At 43.0% G+C, this 19,861-nt stretch overlaps 1 protein-coding gene across 1 annotated transcript in view; it reads left to right on the forward strand.

The window, feature by feature from the left end:
• The first annotated feature begins 3,367 nt into the window (after positions 1 to 3,367).
• Positions 3,368 to 19,861, forward strand: part of LOC147238637 (receptor-type tyrosine-protein phosphatase delta-like) — a 134,922-nt gene continuing 118,428 nt past the window's right edge. The window contains 1 exon segment of the mRNA XM_086196681.1: positions 3,368 to 3,962. The gene's annotated coding sequence lies outside the window, so the exon portion shown is untranslated.

The following is a 19,861-nucleotide window of genomic DNA, read 5'->3' on the forward strand; positions in this document are numbered from 1 at the left end:
ATCAAAAAGGATTTCCAGAAGCCGAAACATTCTTCTTTCAACCCTTTCAAATGGACTTAAGTCATTTACTTTCCCACTAATTGCAGCATCCGAAGTTCGACTCAGACCACCTCCAGGTGTTCAGCGCCTGTTCCCTGTAATATTACCCTTCCTTCCACCAAACTTCATTAAAATCTATTCACACCGTCACACACCACGATAATGTTCCATTCCAAAGAATTTCCGAGTAGGGCTTTCACGAGTATGAATAAGCGAACTTGCTGCGGTCCGGCTCGCCAGTCAGGATTCCTCTGTCTGGTGAAGGAGAGTTGCTTTGTAGACTTTCGTGTCCCAATGAGCGACAAAGTTCAGCTGGAACCGGCCAGTAAAGGGCAGGCTCTCCATAAATCCTACCCCTGCCCCAATTTATCAACAAGCGCTGCTGTATTACTATTACAGCTGGTGCCGAGAATATGAAAGCACAAGGTTAGATGCGGAGCAGAATTGTAAATCTAGAAACTAGTCATCCGCTGCTTTTCAAAGATCAAGGTATTATCAGAGAAATCCCCCACAGGTATGCATAGAAAGTGTGAATGCTTTCTGTCCCTTCATCTCTTTCTGAACAAGAAAGTTCCACGGCCCTGGAAAGATTTTTTTTTTTTTTTTTTTGGTTCCCGTGTGCTGGGATATAAAGAGAGAGAGAGAGAGAGAGAGAGAGAGAGAGAGAGAAAAAAAGAATATTTCGTGGCCAAAAGATATGGTTTGTTCCCTTGATGTGGTTATTTTGAAGCCACAAGATAAACTTGTTCCTTCAATTTAATTCATTTGTAGCCATAAGATATAACTTGTTTCAAAATTTAGAAAAAAAAAACAATCAAAGAATAGGTTAAATGTTCAGTCCTCAATATTGTAAAACTGAGGCAAGTTATATCTCGTGGCCTTAAAATACATTCACTGTCGGACCAGGTTGTATATTCTGGCCTCAAAATGACTAAATTGTGGGAACAAGTTATATCTTGTGGCATTAAAAGGAATGTATCGAGGCAACGATCAACATCTAGTGATATCAAAACAACCATCTTGTGGGAACAAGTTATATACCCTATCGTGACCTACGAATGACTTATGGAGTGAGCAAGTTTGATCTGTTTCCAGAAAAAATAAAATAAAATCTCACCGTCTGACAGCTCGAGGGCTCCGTCAAAAAAAAAGAAAAAAAAGCAAAGATTCACAAACCCAAATTTTTGGTGCTTGGATGTACTTTGAATGGCATACCCACATAAAATCCCAGCCCTCAGTTTATACGTGGGATAAATAAGGATGGTTTCCAAATAATCGCATGCGTGTAAGTCAGATAAGCAGACATTTGTGATCTACAGTACATTATGCCTCTAGACACAGCGAGCTATCACTCCCACAACGCTTGCTCATATCCAGCAGAAGAGGCCAATAGTTCACCCAACAGTAATTTCATCAAGTTTCTCCATTGTTCATTGTCACCATACCAATGCTTTCTCTTTGCGTATGAATCTACATGTGGAGGCTGGATCGAATTATGCCCTCGGAAAATGGAGCCGTGTATAATTTGCAGGTATAAATCAGCGTCGCGGTTACTCAGTCAGATACAAGACAGCTTTTAGTGCAGGTAAGAAAACGGGTCTGTCTCTCCCTGTCTGAGTGCTATTGTTGGATGCTAGATGTTGAAGTCTGCAGGGCCAGGCTGTTCATCAGAGGGTTTGGGTCGCTGCCACGAAAGCAACTTTTCTCAAAACACAATTGGTCATAGTCATCTGTCTGCCGGGGCCATTTGCTGATTTTTATTTGTTCTTCTTCGACAATGCTGCATCACAGGTCCGTGCACTTGACTGTTATCGGCAGATGTCGATGCAGTGTTGCGATACGATCGCGTCTTTCGGTCCTCACGACGACTTCGTGATCCCCAAGACAGGGGTTGTGATTACGGCGGAACTTTGCTTGAAAAGTCGATCTTGGAGTAAAATTCTGAGGAAACTCCTTCAGACGTGCCCCGTGACGGGTGATGCACCGCCGAACCCACGCTCGATGACGCCCAGCCTAACGAGAAAGTATAGATACTACGTGCCGACTTGGATTTCCGGAGTATCTGCACCTCTTAGTCGTGTATTTATTGTGACCTTGCTGCGTATTTTTACATTTTATCTGCAGTATCCTAGAACCACGAGGCATATTGGTATGCCGGCTGTCACCTCAGCACCGCTCCGGCATCAGCAGTGGAATGTTTACCGTTTTTTTTTTTTTTTGGGTCCAATTTTTCGAGGTACTTGAACTTCAGTTGCTTGTGCTTTTAAGGATTTGGTGTTTTTTTTTTTTTTTATTCTTCAACCTCACGAACTATCAGGGGATGATTTATGTACTTTTGTAGAGTCACTTTGCAGATTAATAGCCTAAAAACCCATCAACATTTTATAATATCATATTGTACAGTACATTAACCATTCAAGACGACTAAAAAAGAAAAAGAGGCAAAAATAGAGCAAATTTAGCCAACAACATAAAGCACATCTTACAGAACGCATTGATTTTAATCAATTCTACAGACTAAGGAGGGTATGATGGATAAAGCGCTGGAAGCATCTGAATCTGCATTATCATGTCACGACCTCCACTTTATGCAAATGAGGTCAGTCCAGCACGAGGTCGCCTGGCTCACGATAGGCACATCAAGCAAGAACAACGGGGCAGTGCTGTTTGCTTCAAAGCGCCATGCTGCCGCCGCTTTGCTCCGATCTGGCCTCTGTTGTTGTCCGGATATTCTTTGGATCGTCACCATGCTCAGCCTCACAAGACGTCACCCATCGGCTGCCAGAACCACGGGTACCGGGAGGTATTGCATTTGTGAGACGAATGCACTTTTGACTTTACTGATGCGGATTCTGATGATGACAGGAATCCTCGCCCTAAAATTCGAATAAAGGGGCCTAAACTTGTATTGGGGTTTTCAACTTTTTTTTTTTCTTTCGTCACTTTCTCAAACAGGGACCTCAGGACACATGTAGATTATTTCAATGTATCTGTAGAAAAACTTTAATTATGTAGTCCCTAGCATGCAGTCATATTCTCACGGTTTTCCATCTGAAAATAATTACCCAGACACACACACACACACACACACACACACACTCACACACACACACTGCGACTTTTCTCTTTAACACAAATCTTCCTCTAAAATAGCCAAGTGTACATTCCTGCAGTGGACTTGGGGGTGGGGTGGAGTTGATCCAAGAGAGTTGGGAGAGTGGGACCTCGCTGACTGACGTCACCCCGCACCCCCCCTCATACACACTCACACACACACACACACACACACACCTCCCTCCCTCCCTCTCTCTGGCTGCGTGGTGTTTCAGTCAGTGCTCAGGTCTCGTCAGAGAGAGTGGGAGAGGGAGAGAGAGAGAGAGAGACAGAGAGAGAGAGTGGGGACAGATAGACAGAGAGAGAAATAAGCGGAAAGAAGGAGAGAGAGAGAGAGAGAGAGCGAGAGAGAGGGGGGCTGCGTGTCCCTGCCACACCGCACTCTCCAAACACACCGCACAGTCTCGCTAACCCAATGGAGATCTAACGACACTGAACGACCCAAACCAGAGATTATATCACGCACACACACACACACACACACACACACACACGCTTCCCGTGCGTGGTTCTTGTGCCCGAAGATCGTCACAGCGCGTTGGTGATGGACAACTCGTGGGAAGAATAAAAATACGAGCAAAAGAAACGAGGGGGAAAACGAAGAAAAAGAAGAAGAGCGGATTTCCTTTCCTCTCCTTCCATCTCTTCCACGTTATCTATATATTATTTTTTATTCCCCGGGACTCGACTGTCATTACTGGATGTAAAAAAAAAAAGAAAAAAAAAAAGAAAAGAAAAACCAGAAACAAACTCTCGACTTCTCCAGAGAAAGACACGAGTTTCAAACTGATGGCTAAAATGGTGATAAGGTAAGATCCACTTGGCGAGGCTGCCGCAGTGATTTCAGGTGAAGTTGATTCAAACATGAGCTGGAACCCGCGACAAAGGGCTTTTTTTTTTACTGCTTAAACCTTCCAAATGCATGGGAGCGGTGGGTTTTATTCAGGTGTGTGTTGGTTTCATGTCTCTGTCAATCATTATGTTGATAATATGACGGTCATGAGTGAGAACAGCCTGGAAATACTACGCGCTCCTTCCGCGCAACGGTATAATCAGGAGGAGAAGAAAAAAAATCGCACAAATTCTCAGTTTGATCTTTTTTTTTAAACTGTTAAAAATCGGGAATATGCAGGTGGCTTATTTATGTCACGGTGTGTGTGTGTGTGTGTGTGTGTGTGTGTGTGTTTTGTCGAGGTTCGAAACGATTGCGATTAATGCGCAAATCCGTTTTTAATTCCATCTCCCGACTGATCACTTTGACAGCCTTAATATTTGATGGATGTGGATTTGTTCCCCTCCGTCGTTTTATAAACAATTAAAAGCAACAAAAACGGGACAGTTCAAATATGCTATTTTTAAGCTGAACGTGTCAGGTAAATACACTTCTTCGCCGTTTTTGTGGGTTGTTTTCTTTTTTTCTAAGTTGTGGAAGCCTTTGTATCAAGTCCATAGCGAAACATTTCAAAGTGCATTCCTGCAACTCTCCAGAGATATCCCTCGTCTTATCTGGCGTATTTTTAGTGCCAGTTTCTAAAGTTGTCTGAACTTTTTTTTTTTTTTTTTATTTCCTGAGCTCACATGGTTGGCAAAAAAAAAATTAAAAAAAATATTCGTCAAAAGGATACAGTCAGTCAGTAATGCAGCCGCTCTGTCACTCAGGTGAAAGTGAAGCTTTATTTCCAGTAGAGCTGTGCACAACACCTGTGTTCAGTGTGCCGAGTGGGCCACTAGGGGACTCATTCTCCAGCCAATGAGGGGAATGCAGCAGAGATGGGCGAAGAGCCATGAAGTGTGTGTGTGTGTGTGTGTGTGTGTGTGTGGGGGGGGGGGGGACATGTCAGGAGCCATCACGTTAGAAAAATGATTGGATGAAAGCGTGTAAAGTCTTTTCAAATCATTTTTGCTGCCTGAGCTAAATGAAAGGTCGGACATGGCTACACAACCCCAGTATAGATAAGTGTGTGTGTGTGTGTGTGTGTTTAAGCATGCAAATAGTGTGTTTGTTCAAGCAAATTCCCAGTTTGCAGCCAGTAAGCACTCCAGGAGAGCACACAACAGCCCCCCCCCCACACACTCCCTCCCCAACTATTAGCGCTCCCTCCCAATTTTGACACAGCACAATTAATGCTGTCACCACACGTTCGATTTCCAATTTTGCTTTTGCGACAGCAGCACTCAAAAGAGGAGACAAAATGGATATGCAGCACAGCGGTGCTCGATTTTAAGAGCTGCTATATTCAAAGTCGCTGAACGGAGCAAAGTGTCTCGGGGCATGGAAAAACCGTAACCGAAGGGGGCCGTCCTCTCTCCGAATCCTCGCGCCTCATTTAGAAGAATCTTTAAATCAATGTGATATAAAGCTTTTACTTTGTGAGAAATCAAGATGTCGTTTTTTTGTTGTTTTTTTTTAAACGTGAAGGTGATTGTGCACAAAGGAAAAGATGTCGTATGCCATTCCCCTGAATGTTTGTGCAGGATTCAAACAGTTGGTGACGCTATGAAATTGGGAAAAAAAAAAAAGGGTTTTGCTGCTCCGAGGAAGTCGGTTGTGTTTTTGCGCGTTTCCTGATCGACTCATGGATTTGTCCCCGAAGCACAAATCGTATCCCTCATTTCTGCCCGTGTCAAGGAGTTTAGGTCCTTTTAAAAAAAAAAAAAAACTTCCCCATTTTATCTGGCTAATTTGTGTAAAAGATGGAAGGACAACACCAGGCCTTCTTAAACAAGTGTGCCTGTCTCATTTAACACACTGGTCTCTTTTCTCAAGAGAGTGAGAGGAGGAAAAAAAAAACAACCCATCTGCGAGTGTACGTGAGTGCCTTTGCCTGTGAAGTACTTCAGGAATTCCAAGGCCAGGGCCCCTATTACAAGTCTGGAATGGGAAATCAACACTTACATTACAAAAATTGATACGTAAACATAGAAGCTACAATTTTCAGGCGCCGCAGTGGTGGAACTGGAGATGGAGTGCCAATAAGTTTGTTAGCAATCACCCCCCCCCCCCCGACTGCCCGCCCTCTGTAATCCAGTGGGTGTATTCTATCTTATTTTCTGCCAGCGACTGCCTTTAACTACTCCCCTCAGACTGGCAGGCCGGCTGGAGCTGGCAGGATGGGTGGTTGGCGGGTGCAGGGGACTGGTAGAGGTCACATTAGCGGTATAAAAATAAAAAAAACTCATGGCAGTGGTGTCTGGCTGGGGAGCGTACGGGTGGTAGACCCCATGTGTCATCCTGTACATGGATGTACGTGCTCGTGTGAATCCATTTGTAGTTGAGTTTCTTCACGTTCATCAAGAGAAGTGTGTGCCTGAGCGTTGTGGGTCTCCAGCTGACTACAAATCCACTTCAGAGAGGCCGGCTTGATGCATTGTGACAAATGAGAAAGCTGTTTGATTTCGCACAACACTGAGCTGCACCGCAGCATAATGAAGTGATCATGACTTTACCCTTGGTTCACTTTGGCCCTGGTCCCGCTGTGTTTTTCCCCTCTATTCAATCGCTTCACTCACTTATTTACTTGGCAAGCATTTCCTCCCATAACCTCTAGTACTGCATAACTAGCGTCAAGGGTGGGTTGCTTGATAAAAACCACCGCTACGGGGCATTGGTTTTACACATAGGGGAACGCTAGCAGTTTTTATTGATATTCAAGTCGCCACTGGGTTGGAATAATAAGAAGCCTATTTTCACGCCCAAGCAAAATCACCTCTACTGTCCATCACCCTGTCAGGACAGAAAGCTGAGGCGTAAATATTATTTGGCAGTGGAGGGAGCACAGGGCTAAAGCTGAGCTTGTTCTTTCCTGTTTACTCTTATTCTCTCCTCTTTTTTGGTTTTCTACGTCTGTCCTCTTGTATATTCTTCATTCTCTCTCTGTCTCAGATGTGTCTCGTCAACACAAAGCGGCGCCTGCTCCCCCCCCCCCCCACCCCCCCGGTCTTTTCATCCTGATTTCGCTACATGTGTCTCCTTCAGTGAGATGTGTTCTTCCATGTGCTCCAACACACAAAGTGGCGTGTCACTTCTAACATGGTTCGATGCAGCGTTGTTGGGCACAACACACAACGAATGGCCTCCAGGCTTTGCCTCTAGGCTTCGTGTGTGTGTGTGTGTGTGTGTGTGGGGGGGGGGGGGGGGCACACACCAGTGTGTCAGAAACAGGGGAGGACTGCTTTTTCCGGGGCAGCTGTCCTTCGCTTGTAGATTGGGTTTCAGTAGATATGATGGATGCCAAATGCCTGCAGCCAGTTGTGAAGACGTAAAGGGGGAGGGATTGCGCTGGTATGGATTTGGACGGGGGTCAGTGGCAATGGAATTCTGCCCTTGACCTCCATTTTGGAACTCTTGCCTAACGACTAACAGCCTGTCACTATTAGCATTTTAATTAGAAGAAAACTAACTGATTTTAAATATGTTACTTTAACAAGTCGACCGAAGGTGACGGGTATAAAAAGATACCCTAATGATATATTTAAACGCTCGTGATTGTGTACTTTTTTCATGCCCTCCCCTCTGCCTCATTTTCTCTTATCTTAATATTTTTTTTGGGAGGCTGAGAGCACAATCTACTAAGGTTCATTTGAATAACTGGCGAAATGAGGAAATAAAAGCTGGGGGAAGAAATGGAAGTGGCTCTGTGCATTCATGTCACACAGCTTTATCAAATTATTCCACAATAGCAGCCGCACGAGTGATGGAATTTCAATTAAAGCATGGCAGTTTTAGAATTTGTTTCCAATGGCGGGAGAGCTTGTCGGGGTCCCTTTTTTTTGGGGGGGGGGTGATTGAAGGAGGGGTTTTGTATAGAAACATATTTTCTAGTCTATATAGCCATGTACATACACTCCCCTCCATCCTCCATCAAAAGAGAATGACTGAGCTGAAGCAGTATTGTTCGGAGGCACTCGGCAGTTAGAGCCTTGAGCGGGCCAAAAACGGGGTGTTGTGATTAAAGTCTTTGCAAAAAGAAGTCAAAAATGGAGCCTTTAGTTGATAGGCTGCATCCAAGAACAATTATGCTACCTGCTGTGCCAAATAGAAGGGTGCAAGAGATAAGTGCATGGGAGCGGTGCTCAGCTCAGATTGGTGGCTTGCTCGTAAACTGGGGAAGAGCAACGCATACATGACCCTCAGGGACTGTAAGCTGTTCATTGCTGGATTTGTAACACACTCCAAGCCCACAAACACACACGCACATACACACACACACACACACAGACAGAAAAAAAGGCTAAAAAACAAACAAAACAACAAAAATAATGAAGAACAGCCAGTTTGTTGCTAAAGCTGTGTTACCGTGTGTGTCAAATCAACCTGAAATTAGACTGAACTTTTCCTTTTCATTTGTGTTGTGCGTTTGCGTTTGCCTGAATCGCGCTGGCAAAGATGAGAGAATCCCATTAAAAAGTGCAGTGACATTACCACGTAGTAATTTCACGAATGAGGATTGCATTTAATAGTGGATGGATTCTTCATAATTTGGAAGTGTTTCCCCAATTTGTGTAATAATTCTTGAACTGATGTGGGTTTATAAGGGGATCCAGTCCCCTTAGTCCCCTTGCAGAGTCTGGCAACCAACATGTCTGGGCAGAGACTTCTATTATATACCCACAAGTAATGTTCGAAATACAGAGCAAAGAAAAGCAGTCAATATTTATTATTCCTCACTTCTGTTTCTTTTTTTTCCCCTTAATCTAAATTCCTGCATCGCTGCAGTGTTAGGAGTCAATGTTTAAATTTTGTGTAACCCCAGCTTTCTCTCTCTACTCAATCTGCAATTATAGCTAGCTGCTTTGAAGAAGCCAGGCGGAACTAAAATGACTTTTCATGTCCAGTATAATGACTGCCATTTGGAAGCAGACACGGAGAGAGAGAGGGTGAGAGAGATAAAGCGACAGAGAAAAAAAAAAGTGAAAGGAGATGAAGGGGGGGGGTGGAAGGAGGAAGAAAAGGAGGACAATCAGCGGAGGGAAAATGGCTCAGGTCACCTCTGGTTTCGGACCAGACGAATCAAACTAAACCAAGCGACTTTCCTCACCAGGTTTTGATCTAGGTCTTTCCTCCCACTGAAACTTTCCGTAATTTCTGCCATTGCTCTCCATTCATTTACCGGCAACGGAAGCTTTGCAACTTCTAGGCCGATGACAAGATAAACTACAGACAGAGAGATGCTGTATATTCTCTTTAGGGGTGGGCCATGACTGCCAAAGGCCAGCACCGGGTGCCATCACCTGGACTAGCAGCTGGCTATCTTTTACACCTCCCTCCATAATGAGGCCAGACAGTTGGGGCTGAAGTTATAGCTCAGGCTGGATGCTGTGTTGGTAATCTATTATTTAGACTCTTGTGGGGAAGTCTGGTCTCGAGAATTTCATGCATGCATTTTGCAGAGCAAATGGTTGCCCTGGGGGAACTCAAAGCCCTGTGCGGGAAAGAAATGAGCAGGAATTTGACATTCATGTGAGTTAAATGATCGTTGTCATGCCAGACCTGAGAAACTTTTTTTTGTTTTGTTTTTGTTGTTGTTATATTTTGCCAGTTTTCCCCGTTGTGGTTCATCGCTGACAACACTTCCAATTTGATACCCCATCTCCAGCTTTTTAATTCAGTTTTTCTTCCCTTCTCCTCCTCCTTCCGTTCCTTTATTTCTTGTCTTGTTGTGATATTTAAGCGATGACAGTTGAAGGTTGAGCTAGCGACTTCAAACAGCTGACACAGAAGAACGGGTTTATCTTTCCCTTCCCTTTTCATGTATATTTTAGGAACTATTTCAGTGGGGTTTCGGCGTGTTGCATCACACTGGTATAGACAACGCTGCATAGACAGGCCTTGTTTATATTTAGTCAAGCAAGAAAACTATGTTGCTCATGACGCCACCGCTTTATTTATAGAATAATATCTGTGTGGACATTTCCCTCGCTACCGATGGCTGTCCAGTAAGGGAGGGAGTATGTAAATACATCATCTATTTCCCTACATTCATTTATGCTGTGCTTTTAAGGGTAAGAAAAGCATACCAACCGTAGAAATCGGCAAATAAGGCCTGGAGGCATCATTTTATAACCTCATGTGAAAAGTCACTATATTTGGACTTGTATGTACGCAAATCTCCTGAGAGATAAGATGGCAACGGTTAAACATAGAAAGACAGTTTTAGCCAGCGTGGTTATGCAGACTTGAGTTACTCTTAAATGAAGTTCATGCAGAATGGATCAAGATACTACAAATAGCGCGGCATAGCTAAACATTCCAAACCCCGTGAAGTCACAGAGTTATTCATACGTGTAACGTGTGATCCACATCGGGAAAATTTTGATGTTTGGTATGTGACGTCGAGAAAAAAGTCCCACAGGACTCTCGGGTCTTGTCATACCCTGCAGTCACACAACCTAGCTTCCACACGCTGGAACATAAGAAATATATATATATATATATATATATATATATATATATATATATACACACACACACACACACACACACACATTCATTTACATCTTACATTCACCTGTGAAATTTCTAAAACATTCGGTGCATAATACACTTTTTTCTCATGCTGTCTAAGGAAAGGCCATGTCAGGTGTTCGGGGAAGTGTAACCCAAGCTGCTACACTCAGTCCTCCCACCTAGCAACACCTTGTCTTTGCATGTATCCTTCTGTCAAGCTACCCTAAAGAAACATTCCTGGAGAGTTTGAGGCACCACTGCTGTAACTGGACACCGTCATGTCTCTTTCGTGTGCGACAATGAGAAAGGGAGAGTTTTGGAATGCTGGCGTGTGTCTTTTTTTTTTTTTTTTGCAGTGTGCAAAAGTTTAACCAAACACGACCAGAGGTAACATATACCTGTGAAATCAGATTCCAGATAGCTAAGTGGAAGTGGACGATTGAGAAGGGTACTGTTAACACACGTGTATGTTGAGTGGAAATATCATTTTTCCAAAGAGGAATTTCTCCAATTGGCTGTTTGAAACCACTTAAGGAGAAACATCTTCCTATACTTACTGAAGGCTTGGTTGAAAAATGAATTCGTAGAATATAAGTGATACGGAGAAGGTGTCAGTTACAACAGGTTTTGTTTTTAAAGTATAAACGGAAAGATAGAATACATCTTGAGACTGAATGGATGGTAATTTATCAGTTTACACTGGCCGTCAACTCTTCAACTTTTACTGTTGCAGCAGAAGTTTCCCCTCACCACTTTTTTGCTGTTGCTTTTTTTGTTGCTGGCCCATTCGGAGAAGAAAAGTGTGTTTTACAGTGCCGATCTCTTTCTGTCACAGTCTCTTGAAAGTTTCATTTGGTAGCTATGAAAGCACATTACGATGCAAACCCTTCCTTCCACTCTCTCCCTGCTGTCTCGCCCATCTTCCTGCCCCCCTCTGCACTTATTTGGAAACCTTCCTGACCGTCCACAGTGATAAACTAAACAAAAAGCTGTGAAGAGGATGTCCTGCACCGAGCCTTGACGCTCCGCTTGGACTGCCAGCCTGCAGAACATTGAACCGGGGAATTAACCTCTGCTGCTGTTTCTTTCATATTTTGAATTTTGTAGTTTTTTGTTGTTGTTTTTTTTTTGCAATGGCCACTCCAACAGAGCCACAAGGGCAAAAGTTCTGCAAATGCTGCCAAATTACTGACAGATTGTCTTCAGCCCTACTGCATAAATACACAGTGAATGTGATAAACAGCTCTCTTGCTTGTGGCTTCTGGGAAATAAAAGGGCACGACTTTTTTTTTTTTTTTTTTAAAGACAAGTTAACTGACGTGAAAGTGGGAAGTTAAATAAAGGAGAGTGTAGTTCAGTGAATGGGACATTACTACATTGTCACGCTTTGTGACCTTTCCTATTTGTTCTGACAAGCCAGGGTTTCTCTCTGTCAAAATGGCCTACACATTTGTAAGTGATTCTTCCCTTTCCCGTCGCTTTTTCCCCCTTCTCTTCATATCTGCCATCTGCAGTGACTGCGTGACGCCACAGCTTCTGTGTCATCACTGACAACACTCTCTCTCTCTCTCACACACACACACACACACACACACAGGAATAAGAAAAGAGAGAAAGCCAAGAGGAAGACAGAGTGAGAGAGGGGGAGAGAGACAGAGAGAGAGAGAGAGCATGAAAAAGAGAGCTCCCTTCATCCTTTAATTGTGCTTCTGTGTGTCCCAGCGGACTTCATTACCCAGACATCCTAAGAAATCTCTCTTGTTTGCTCTTGGAAACATGTAAAAAGTGTTTGTGGATCTTTTCATGTCTGTTCAGTCGTATGAAGTGATTCAGTACAGACAAAGGCGAGACAAAATTTCTACGTAGCACAAATCGTACATGTCAAGCAGTTCATAATACCACTGATGCCTTTGCAGGAATAAAGTTTTGATGATGATTTGCTGTGCTAATGTTTTTAATGGCAGCCCTCAATGGGCCCTTTTCTTGACAACTGAAAGAAATTCTCATTTAACTTGAAATGATAGATTTGAATGCTCATCTGTTGTTTAATTTAAACAGATGTTCATTCCACAAAACAGGCAAACTATTTTTTTCAGCAGCGTTAATGGACAGGAAATGTGACTGGAGGCTGCACAGGTTAACGTGCAGCTTTCATTAGACTTGTTAAAAATAAGCGTTTAGTTTTTTTTTTTCAAGTGATGGTTCATGAAAATTGTATTTATTTTGCCTCTAGAAAGTATATATATATATATATATATATATATATATATATATATATATATATATATATATATATATATATATATACGCCCCGGAATGATGTAAATTATTTCGTTAGCTGCAATGTTTATCAAGATAACATCCTTTCACGATTTTAAGACAAATGTTTGTGCCACATTCAAACTTCCATAGAGGTAATTTTTGACTTCATTAAATCCAAGGCTAAAAATCTACAGCATCTCTACATAAAAACTCAGCAGGCGAGGTGATTATCTTTGAAAATTAGCTCACTCATTTAAAGCTGTGTGGATGCAGATGCCTCCGTTCAATGGAAGCCTATTATTCCAAACGACTCTCATTAAGCCATAGTGAAATAAGGCAAGCTGTGGAAGCAGTGAAATAAAATCTTTAGACCGCCTGTGCAGAACTCAGCGGTGGTGAGCTGCGCTGTCTTCATTAAAAGTGATGACGTCAGGACTGAAATGCAGAAAATGACTGTGTAAAAAGAAAATTGTATGCAGCTGATTTGTACCTCTTATGCCCTATAGGAGGTTATTTGGTGTTTGTGCTCCAAGCCGAGGGAGCAGACAATACAATCTAAGCTTAATTAGTGAGTTTATTTAAAGACTTACTGAGGAGCATGAGTCACAGCAGATGCAGATTTTTCCTTTATTTTGATGCTGATTAGAAACTCTTTTGAATGAAATGCATATCAAGTCACTTCCCTGATTAGCAGGGTTAACTTGTGTGGCACAAACCAGATTACAGGGAACATGGCTTCCCACGGACCATGACAAAAACTCCAGTCCATCTCATTGTCATTTGCTCTGGGATGGACAGCAAACAAGTCTACTTTCCAGGAAGATATCAACGCAAAAGCCAGTGCTGCTCATCAGCTAATACGATCATCGACCCCTTCTTAGCACCCACCTCCTTTGCATTTTTCTGCAAGACACATTTGTAGGCGATTCAGGTCAGCCCATCAACCACTCAATCATTACTTTCTCCATCTCTATGTTCTAGTGCACACATAGATTTATGGAACTTGGTGTGCAATATCTGAGAAAGTAAGTTTTTTTGGTTGTTTTTTTTTTGGTTGTCTTTGGTTTTATCGGGTAAGGGCAACTAAGTAAATAACAGGTCAGTCACCGCAAACTTAACATATTTTTATTACAGCTTTAAATCTGAATTCAAGTCTTCCAAAAATGTTTCCTGGGTCACACAGTGAGATTTAGTCAATTGCTATGTTTACATTCCAATTTCTATTCAAATAAAGAAGAGTGGTCCCAATTTGATAAAGGATCGTGGTAATAGCCTATTCTGGTTTGATTTTGAGAATTTAGCATTTTCTGTTAAAACACGTTGGATGTGCTGATATTAGTCAGGTTTCTTGAGGTTTCTTTTGATGTGTGTGTGTGTGTGTGTGTGTAGTTTTGCTGCCAAGTTGTGAGAACAAGACCTGTTTATGGCCAGGTGCATAAACACACAAGTGTAATGCTACCATGTACGCTGCTGACGAGTGATATTTTCTCATTTAATTTCGTGTCAAAGTACATTTTTATACTTTAAATCATTAAACATGTAAGGGACTCACATTTGCAAAGAAAAAAAATACAACATAATATCAGATTGTTTACTTTTATAAATACAATAAAAGACAGCAAATTTAAGTTTTGAGCTTTGTTTTTTGGGGGGGTTTTGCATTGTCGTGTAAACTCTATTATTGGAATATGCATTTTCTTTAGCCACGTTAACAACAGACAGAATATTGTCATTTTTGGATTGAAGTTGAGTGCAGAGTGTACATGTAGGTGATATCAACCAACTGGGATGTTCACGCATTTCTGAGCATCTGCAGAACAACCTGATTGACTCCTATCAGTTTTGGTGTGACCACTTCGCTGAAGCTGCACTCCTATCAATCGTAGAATCACTGCGGCTGGCGAGAGCTGCTAGACTTTCTGCTGCCTTCGACACTGTGAACCATTGAATTCTCCTCTCCACACTCGCTGAACTCGGCATCTCAGGATCTGTCCTGTTGTGGTTCAAGTCCTACCTCACAGGTGTAGTGTCATGGCGGGGAGAAGTGTCTAAATCACATGGCTTATTGACAGGGGTACCCCAGGGGTCAGTGCTTGGTCCCCTACTCTTCTCCTTATACACCACCTCACTCGCTGCTGTAATCTGCTCACATGCCTTCTCTTACCACTGCTATGCTGACAACCCTCTGCTTTTCCTGTCTTTTCCACCTGAAGACACAACTTTCTCAGCTCGGATATCAGCGTGTGTGGCTGATATCTCTCCTGAAAAAAGGACTAAATCTGTCCAAAACCAAGCTTGTTGTCTTTCCAGCGTATCCCTCTGTTCAACCACAGATCAGTGTTCTGCTCGGTTCAAATCAACTCGTGCCCACAAACTCTGCTAGAAGTCTGGGTGTCATGATTGATGACCTGCCTACCTCTAAGGTACACTCGGCGTCGACTGCTCGGTCTTGTCGATATGACCTCTATAACATCAGGAGGGTCAGACCCTACCTGATATAACAAGCCACACAGCTTCTGGTACAGGCCCTTGTGGTTTAACGCATCGACTACTGCAGCTCTCTCCTAGCAGGCCACATGCGTGTATATTTAAACCTCTGCAGATCCAGAATGCAGTAGCTCGTCTCGTCTTTAACTTGCCCAAAACTGCACATCAACCAGCTATTAATGTCTCTTCACTGGCTTCCAGTGGCAGCTCGATTCAAATTCAAAGCTCTTCCTCTGGCTTACAAACCCGCTACGCTCTGTCCGTGAGAGATGGCTGGTGCTCCCAGCCCAGCATGGCTCTAAATCTCTTGCCAGACTCTTCACCTCTGTTGTTCCCAAACGGTGGAATGAACTACCCAACTCCATACGATCTGCAGAGTCTCTATCTACTTTTCAGAGACATTTGAGGACTCAACTGTTCAGGGAACACCAAGGCATGTAAATCTGACCTTTCTCCTCTTTGTCCTCAGGGGCAGAATGAGTCAGAAGGTTTAAGATCCAGCTCTTAGTGAATACTTAGCACTGACAATGTTGAATATTGAATTTGTTGAATGTTGAAAGATATGTTGATGTTGAATTATTGGTTGTGGTCAGTGGTGGTTGAATTATATTAAGAAAAAAAAAGGCACATCTTCTGCCACTAGCTGGCAGCACCTGCGGCCAATCAAACTTGAAGCACTTTGTTGTACTTACGAAGGTTTTCCCTCCAGTCTGAATTTTTTGCTTGTGTTGTATGTCGCTTTGGAATTGAATGAAATGAAACTGTAGAATTGTAGTGCAAATTTAAAGGGGTCGAAGTGCTTTCAGTGATGCCTGCATGCTAGATTAAAGTTTGCGTGAGCTTTTGCAATTGCAGTGGGAAAAAAAATGCATGGACTAGTCCACACACACACACACAAAGTTTAGGCTTTCCAAACATTTGATTGCTCTTGACAAATCGTTGATTAATCATGTGGTTATTCTGATTATTGTAAGATTATAGATGGAAAAATAACAGCAAAAACCAATGCAGCACAGCCAAATACCAAGGGACTATCGAGCATCTGGACCTTTTTTTTTTTTTTTTTTTTTTACTTTTTTTCCCCAGGATCCATTTCTCATGTTAAAACACCAGGGGAGTGAAGTTAGAGGAAACAAGGAGTGGGGGGGGGGGATTAGATGGACTCCAGTCAAATGAGGAAAAAAATACTGATGCGTCTCGCATGATATCAACAACACAGCAGGTGGCCTTCATTTGCATCTCCCAGGAGCTTACCTCCCCCTCTCTCTTTTCCGTTTATTTATTACAATGGCCGCAGGTGGAAATCAGATGGCTGTCAAATAACCCTAATGTTGAACAAGGTTCTATAATATGTGCTGACACACACACTAAAGCGTGAACACACAGACACAGCACACTGAGTGCTGTTTTTAGAGTGTTGCCCAGTTTATTACTGCTGTATGATAACCTCCGTCCGTAGATTCATGTGCTGTTTGGCTTGGGCCCTAAACATCAGTAGCCTGTATGAAGTGATGGAATGTACACATTAAAATTCGATCTCCTGCATCAGTACATCCAGTGCTGGTCAGGACGGCAACTATAAATTGCTGGCCATTATTTTCGATTAACCACGCTGACACTATGGCCCATCACATTTCTCCCCGTTTTTACCCACTGTCACAGTGCCGCCATATTTTCAGCGCCTTTTTCATTTTAGATTGTCCCGAAGCACGATAACACAGACCAGCAAACCTCAGGACACAAGCCACGGGGTGATCTTATTAATGGTGGAGCTACGATAACAGTAGTCATCTACGTCCTCGCCGGTATCTCGATCTTCAGGCACATCCGTTCCAGGGCCCGAAGAGCAAAAGCATCATCGTGGGCGCAAAGGGGGCAGCGACCCGGCCATTTATCACCGATATGCTGGGAAAGTTTAATTTGAAACGTTCCAAATAGAGCAAACAGGCTTCCCCAACTCCTGCTTTCAAGGCAGATGCAAAAATGGGTCTCTGATCAGAAAATGTTACTAAATGTATTCGTAGAATCCACGTCCACGTAAAGGACATAATTAAATTTGTGTATATAATAATATGATTATCGTGGAAACCAATTAAGAATGAGGCAATTCATGGACTGACAAACCAACTTTTGGCTTGTTCTCATCCCAACGGTAAAAGAAGCTATCAGATTTGTCTCGTCTGTCGGAAATGATCCTCGACCAGTTGCCCACAAAAATCGCTTCCAGTGTGTATGCTCTCGTTTTCAAAATGAAAGTGGCAATGCATCATTATCATAATGGTTTTGTCAGAGCTGCTTTTAGAGACTTATTCTGAAAAATTCTGACCAGAAGTGATTCTGTTTCCAGCTTCCTTTAGCAGCACATCTGTGCTGTGCTGTTTTTCATGACTGTACAATTGCTGTGCATGATAGAACCTACTTGCTGGCTCGGTGTGCTCAGATCTTATGGATTTTCGCCTTTTTAGCAATTTTTTTTTTTTTAAGCCAGCCAACTGGTCAACACGTTGGTCAATCGTATTGCTAAAACTGATCTGTTAAACCGCTAGGCGACAGAGACGGATTTATTCAGAAATTCAGAGTAGATCCATTTTTATTTTCATAAATAATCAAGGAAAACGGATGAAAGTATTTGATATGGCAGGCGAAAGATTTCAAACAAGGAAAAAGAATTATTCAGGAACAGTGAGAGCAATCTGACCCTTGAAACAAATAGTTATGCCCATGCGGGAATATGTTTTATTTCCTAACGATTTTATGGGGAATCAATATGTCCATTTTCATCCACTGGACTGTGACACTGAGGCTGTGACCCAAGAGGACTCTGAGACAGTGGGTCAGTGAGGGGTTGCTTGTTCATACTTCAGGAATGTCCTAGTTTCACTTAGGTGAGGGGGGGGGGGGGGGGTTGTTAGTGACGTGTCATGTCTGTATTTATCCTTTTGCTGCTATGCAGCAGCAACTTGGAGGTGTAATGTGTCTCTTCGTTTCATTCAGGGTTCTGTTTTACTGCAGCTCTGCTAACCGATCTAGCTTGTGACCAATTCAAAGAGCTGGGTATGCACCTCTGTCAAATCCTGCACAAAATGCTAGTTTGCCTGCCAGTCAAAGTGTCTTGGTGGACCTCTCTTCCTGTGATTCTGTTAACATCCTGCTGATCCAGGCAGTTTTTTTTTTTTCCAGGAGGAAGACTGGGTTTGGCCTCCCAGTGGGGGTCATAGCAGTTGACCCCAACTCTGGCTAGCTCTCACTCCGCTTGCAATGATTTTATTCAGTCCCTCTCAGCTGAACAGCAGGGTGTGACCCGGGTCGAGGTGGCAGAGCCAATCCCCATTGAGAAACCCGAGGCCCATTCAGATGCTGTGATCGAGGGTGCCGGATGTTTTTGATTCATGCTGCTGAGCTTCTATATATTCAACAGTCAATTCGGTCTGCGAAAACCGTTCTTTCCTGTCTGGAAGCATGGGATTCAATAGAAGTGAGCTTAGCTGTGGAGTTTAAAAAAAAAAAAAAAGATGTAGAGTTACTATCAAACGCTCTGTGTGTCCACATCATCGGAGAGTCTTGCCTTTTGTAATTATTTAGCTTGATACAAAGCAGAACAAAGGAGGGGGGGGAGGAAGGGTATCTGGCAAGTGAAAAACAATTGGGCCAGGTGCCAGAGTCTAGTCAAGCATGGGAGCTCAATAAAGCACACTCTATTGATTTGCTATTTGCTAAGTTATTCATTATTTGTTTTGGATGTAGAGAAAGTTCTTTGGAAAATGATGTTGGTGTGCAGTCGAGACTCTGAAATAAATGGTTTGACAGATCATCAATGACCACAGAATATGATAGTAAATGGCTGGATATTGATTTATTTCCAAATGCCCCTCCTCCCCCTTTCTTTTCTCGTGAGCAGTTATGCTTAAAGCAAGACCAAGCACTCTCCTGAGTATTGAATTTTGTCCTGCCGGCTTTCAAATGTGAAAATGAGAATTTATTTTGTCCTGCTGCTTGAGTGATGCTTCTATGAGAGCATGGATTCAACTAGATAAATGGAGATGGAGAAAGGATATACATCACACCGTGCTTAATATCACTCATGTCAACAGACAGCCTTGCCGGTGGTAATATGCAAGCATCTAGACCCTCAAAATGCAAAAACGGCAGTTTTGTTTACTGCGTTCAAAATAAATGGCTGAGGCCCCGCTGTCACTCACAGATGGCACTTCCTTTGAGAAAAAAAAAAAAGCAGACTCAGTGACTCGTAATAATGCGCTGGCAAGGCGGCAGCCATTTTGCACAACCTCCGGAGGCACTGATCGTCACAGAGAGGCGTTGGCATTGTCTTGGCAGTGGCCCGACCCCGGGCTCAGAGTAGTAAGTGATAGCCAAGCTGTAGCTTGTCAGGCCTGATGCTTATCACTTTTGACATCTGTCCACGCCATCTCTTTTCCCTCTTCAGCAGAGGGCCCCAGAACGACGACCTTGGTATCTCTCTGTGTTGCTCCACCGCCCCATACCTCCCTTCCC

The sequence above is a fragment of the Aulostomus chinensis genome, chromosome 24 (assembly GCF_037954235.1).
Source record: "Aulostomus chinensis isolate RoL2024-O1b breed Wild chromosome 24, RoL_Achi_v1.0, whole genome shotgun sequence".
NCBI lineage: Eukaryota > Metazoa > Chordata > Actinopteri > Syngnathiformes > Aulostomidae > Aulostomus > Aulostomus chinensis.